Here is a 6006-nt window from a genome sequence, read left to right as displayed (position 1 = left end):
AGAGTCTATGTTTCTTACTGCTGTTTATCGATTACACCCAAGACATATTCCAGATAATCTCATATAATGGAAAAGTCTACCATCCCAACTTCCTATTTTCACATGTGATCTGTGATTCGTTGATCTTTATTTTTCCCTTATTTCTTTGGGATGGGCTCCACATTTGAAGGAAATGTTCCCACCATTTGGTATTTTTCTTTCTAAGTTGTTCTGAATATTCAAGACCATTTAGGCTCCAACAAAAAGTTTTTAAAAAGCAGTGTGCATATGTCTCATTTTAAGTTTTCTCTGTGTAGGTGTGTATGTTTAAGAAATATTCCTTTTGTCAGTTATGGCTCTTCTAAATAGCATTTTTATTAATTTGTCTTCTGTGCTAGGAAAAAAAAAACCAACAGCTTAAATATCCTTTCTAGTTATGTGTAAAATATCAGAAGCTAAATGTTCAAGAATGATTTTGACAAGCACATTCACAACTCACAAGCTGGTATCAAAGCTACTAATAAATGTATATTTAGAAGCAATGCACATCTACAAATACACAAACATGCTTCAATAACTGAATATAATTCACAAATTAGGGAGGAGGAATGAGCCAAAACTATGTTTTATTTTGATTTTCATGTGCCACCAGTGAGCTATATAATATTTTTTAAAGTTTTATTTATTTGAAAGATGGAACAGAGAGAGACATTTTCAGTTTTCAATTTTGTTTATGCAACAACTAGATGCTGTAGCTCTTGTGAGAGCCAGTCCAAAACGTACAGGTCTCCTATGTAAGTAGGGATCCAAGTACTTGGGTCATCATTCTTCCCAAGTTAATTAAAACGAAGCTAGATTAGAGGTGGAGCAACCTGGACTGAAACAAGCACTCATAGGATTCTGTTGTTGAAAGCAATGTCTTAACTTGCTATGCCACAAACTTGGTGCTGGACTGAAAGCTACTTATACTTTTGCATTCCCATTTAATCCAATAATTCTAAATTGTAGATGTTAGAAATTTAGTATAAGGGATCAATATTTAGAGGCTTAAATTTCTTTTAAAAATATGCGTCTATTTAAAACACATGGGGTAACAGAAAGAGAGATATATTGTGGACATCATCCTTGGATCAATGAAATCGATAGCATTTCAGAACTATGCAAACCACTTGGGCAGAGCCCTCAGAACATGTGTACATTGAGACTCTCGGTGGATGTGAGGTGGTGGTTCCTCATCCCTGGGCGCTGGGACTTTTGGAAAGTCATGAGCGGTTTTTTCCTTTGTTTCTCCCCTTCCTCCAGAAACAACAAGAAGAAACAGCAAATTTGGAAACAATGGGTTTACCCAATGTTCCCTAAACTTTGATCCTTCCCTCCCTGATCCACTATGTAATCATTATAAAAAAATAAAATTTAAAAATTCTGAATGAATTCAGGAAAGGTTTGCCATTTTCTTCAAACGCCTAGACTATAGTTTAAAATTTAAAAAGTTTTGAAAGCTTCAACCATACAGCACAGGTAACCTCGAACAACTGCACGTCCTTACAAGTCCTCCTGACAGTCATCCACACGCTATGTCTTGACAATTTCTGACCTTCCACCTCCGTTGCAGCCTTCTTTTATTTGTGCTGTTAATCTCCTCTTATCAATAAGTAACTCTATCAAGTTTGCATGTGAAACTGTCTTTTTCCTGTGAAATTGCTTCTGATTTGCAAAGAGTATAAGCTAGTACAGCCTTATGGAAGACAATAACTCCTCAGAAACCTGAAGCTGGTTCTTCCAGATGACCCAGCTATACTGTGAACTTACACAAAGGCAGTGAAACTGGCATATGGAAGAACTGGCATATCTGCATTGTTGCAGCCCAATTCACTAAAACCAAGTTCTGGAATCAACCCAGATGTCCATCAACCGTTGACTCTGTTGATCAGATAAATAAATTTGATACACACACACCTGCACACACTCAATATGGAATACTAATCGTAATTAACAGTAATGAAATCCTGTGCTTTGCAATAGAATGGATACAATCAGAAATCATTATGCTTAGTGAAATAAGCAGGTCCCTAAAAGACAAATATCAAATGTTTTCCTTGATTTGCAGTAACTGATATACAAAAATGTAATCTGCATGAACTAAACTTACATTTGGGGGTTTTATTATTATTTGTAGTCTTTGCCTATACTCTCAGAGAAAAGTGGATTTTCTGCTTTCTATTTATTGAGTTGTGTATTTAGTGGTGGGTTAAGCTTGAGCTTATAATGTAAATTGAAACAACATAATTATAAAAATTATAATAAGAAGGAGGATGTAAGTGAGACATAGAATATGCTTGGAAGTGTCATTATGTTCTTTCTCTATATATTTACATATGCATATAACACAATATATATAATACATAAATACATGTGAAATGCATGACATTTTCCCCTTTGTGTAAATAATAAAAAGTGAAAAAGTAGTATGAAGAATTTGTCATCTTTCCCTTACAGCACTGTTTATATATGTATTGGATAATCCAATTAGACCTTTATCCACCATGATGCCAAATGTCTTATTTTGTTGCTGTTAAATTCTTTGTCATGTTTTGCATGTGGAAGGTGTTTCCTCGTCATCCATTGATTGATAACTCGCATGTCATAAATAGCTTTACATTGTACAAACATAAAACATGCCCAAGAGCCAAAGACATTTGTTTCTGCTTTTGCAGATGGGGAAGGTGGGTAAGTGTAATTAGGAACAAAAGAAACACATAATGAATCAATTCAAGAGCAGATAATAACACAGGGAGATCATTAGAGCATCCTCTTCCGATATTGTTCAATGGCGTAAGTTAGATGAAGAATGATGGAGGGAGAGCTGAAACTACTGTAATTACAGTTGCCTTCAGTTTCATCATATTAATTTAGAAACCCTGGCAACTCTGCACCACAGGAGACAGAAAGTGATGAATGTGGCATATTACTGTTTCACGGGGCAGCGTGAGGGTGTTGCTTCAACTAATTCTTATCAATGGTCAAAGCAGGACCGACAAATTAATGTCACTGAAGTGAAACCTTCCCCATTTAATTGTATCTGGTGAAATGATAAAATCAAAGCAATTATTTACAAACACTATTTATAACTTTCAAAATAATTGGCCACAAAAATAATTCAACAAATAAGAGTTACATCCATCAGAAGACGGAAGCTATGGGAAGGCATGGACATGTAAATTTAGTAAACACTCTTTGATGTAAATTTTACTTTCTTCGCAAGTTTAGATAATACTTTTTGAAATATTTTCCTTATGTGTCCTCAGGAACACGTATTCATAAGTGAGATATTCAAAACTTGGGTCCAATCCTGTAGCCTAGCAGTTAAGTCCTCACCTTGCCTGTTCAGGTATATCAATAGGGCACCGGTTCTAATCCCAACAGCCCTGCTTCCCATCCAGCTCCCTACTTGTGGTCTAGGAAAGCATCAAGGATGGCCCAAAGCCTTGGGACCCTGCACTGATGTGGGACACCTGGAAGAGGCTCTGGGATCCTGGCTTTGGTTTGGCTCAGCTCCAGTGGTTGAGGCCATTTGGGGAGTTAATCATCGGACGCAAGTTTTTCCTCTCTGTCTCTCTTCCTCTCTGTATGTCTAATTTTCAATAAAAATAAATCTTAAAAATACATTCAAAACTTTAACTCTGCTTAGATTAAAATGAACTTGGAGAATCAAGTATTTAGAACAGTCATTAAATCACTGCTGGGGACACGACATTCCATACTGGGGACAAGTCATTCCATACAGGAGTGCCTAGCCTAAGTTCCGGCTTCTCTGCTTTTGATCTGGCCTCCTGTGAACGTGTGTCTGCAGAAAGAGAAGAATAGGGTGTAAGTACTAGGTCTCTTTGCCCCGTTGGCCGCCCTGGATGCAATTACCAACCTCTTGGCATTCACAAAATGTAACAGTAGATGAGAGATCTGTTATGCTGTTTCTTATTCTGTTTCTCAGCCTTCCAAAAAACAATACAATGAATGAATGACAGCATAATGAATATATTTATATCACGTCTCCATACATGTACACTAACATAAATCTTGTGCAATAAAATAATTCTTCAATAATATATGTATTTCCTTCAGCAGGAGAGGCAGACTGTAAAATAAAAACATTTCAAAATTCCTCCTTCAAAGGAATTTTCAAATACTGTGCTCTGGATCCATGACATTTTTTCTTCTTTTTTATTGTTGTTATTATTACTTTTCATGATACAGTTTTACAGGAATAGGGGCAGATATTCCACATCCCTGTTAGGTAAAAATACCTCTATTTCTTCTCTTTCATGACTTGTTTGGACAAGAGGCAAAAATAATCTTGTGCTTTGCTTGGCTTCTTTCAGTTTGCCTTTACTGTGTGTGACACTATTATAGAGCAAAACAAAATCATTATTTTTGTCTTGATTCAAATTAATAAGAAGTTCTTATCAATTTGTAATCCGTTGACTGGTTGATTCACTCCTTTCTAAAGCAGATCCTTCTTTTGTTGTGCACCTGCATCAGAGAAGATGAGGAGCCTGATAAATATATTTGACCCATTCTCTACTTCCAAGACAATATGTATTTTCAAAAGGAGGCAGTGAAATCCGAGGTTCCTTGTGACTTAAACAATGAGAGGTTTGTTATCTTTGGCAGACACAATAAAATAACACATGTGAATCCTCGTGGACGGAGGCTCCCGTGCTATCTCGGTTTGGAGCCATTGTTGCCTGGATATCTGTGTTCATTGATCCAATAAATCAGAAGCAGACGCACACTGCGAAGGGCACAGGGGTTTCCCAGGAGCTGAAACTAAAGCCAGTTACTTTGTTGGTGTTAGTTTTCTAATTGCTCGTGAATTAAAATGTTGCTGCTCAAAATGGCTTCTGTCCACTTTTTACTAAGCGGTTCATTTGATCTCCTAATTGCAAACGCATTTGATTTGGTTGCCAATTTACAAACAAAAGTCCTGGGAGGCAGGTGGACAGATCCTTCCTGGACTTCATTATGAAGGCAGAGCTGACAATGTGTGCCATTGTTTTCATGGTGACTGAAGTCGTATTGGGGCTTGAAAGGCAAAAGAAAAAAAATTAAGTAACACGTTCCGATGCCATAATTTTTCCTAAATCAATTTCTTCAGTATTTCGCTGACTAGCTTCTTTTATGGAAAGATGTGCTTACTAAGTGACAGATAGGTGTGAGGGTGGAGTCAGAAAGCTGGTAGAGTGGGAGGCTTCAATTTTCATCTCTTAGCAATAACAGTAATTAACAACAATTGGCATATGAAAATAGTCTGGGAGACTCCAGAGCACATTTGCAAAGCTCAAATAAACAACCTCAGTTTAAACATGCAGGAACTAGATGGAGGAGAGAAAATTAAGCTCAAGCATAGCAGGTCTGGCATGATGGCTCAATTGGCTAATGTTCTACTGGCAAGTGCTGACATCCAATGTGAGTGCTTGTTTGTGTCCTGGGTACTCCACTTCACTTACAAGTCTCAACTTATGGTCTAGGAAAGCAGCAAAAGATGGTCCAGGGCCTTGGGATCCTGCACCCACGTGTGAGACCTGGAGGAAGCTTCTGGCTCCTGCTTGTTCACTCTCCAATCAGCCATAAAGCCCGGTTTTGAGCTGAACACGCATAGGGATCTTTTTCTCTGTGTCTCTTCTCTATGTAATTTTGCCTTTTTAACATAAGTAAATAAATCTTTAAGTCCTGCCTGTGTTTTCAACCCAATTTTCTGCTAATGTGCCTAAAAACACATGTGCCTGTCAGCCACATGGGAGATATACACAGAGTACCGGGTTCCTGGCTTCGATCTGGTCCACTCCTGATTGCTACAATATTTGTGAAGTTAATAAGTGGATAGAATAAAACAAAACAAACAAACAAAAATCCTTGTCTCTTTGTGCAATCTGATTTTCGAACAATAGGGTAAGCATTGTGTTATAGTGGTAAAGTTGTCACTTGTGATGCCAGCAACCCACATTGACATTGGTTCAAATCCTGGCTGTC

The sequence above is a fragment of the Ochotona curzoniae genome, unplaced genomic scaffold (genome assembly GCF_017591425.1).
Source record: "Ochotona curzoniae isolate NIBS_2020 unplaced genomic scaffold, NIBS_Ocur_1.0 contig_3037, whole genome shotgun sequence".
Taxonomy (NCBI): Eukaryota; Metazoa; Chordata; class Mammalia; order Lagomorpha; family Ochotonidae; genus Ochotona; species Ochotona curzoniae.
Note: the sequence above shows the minus strand (reverse complement) of the source record.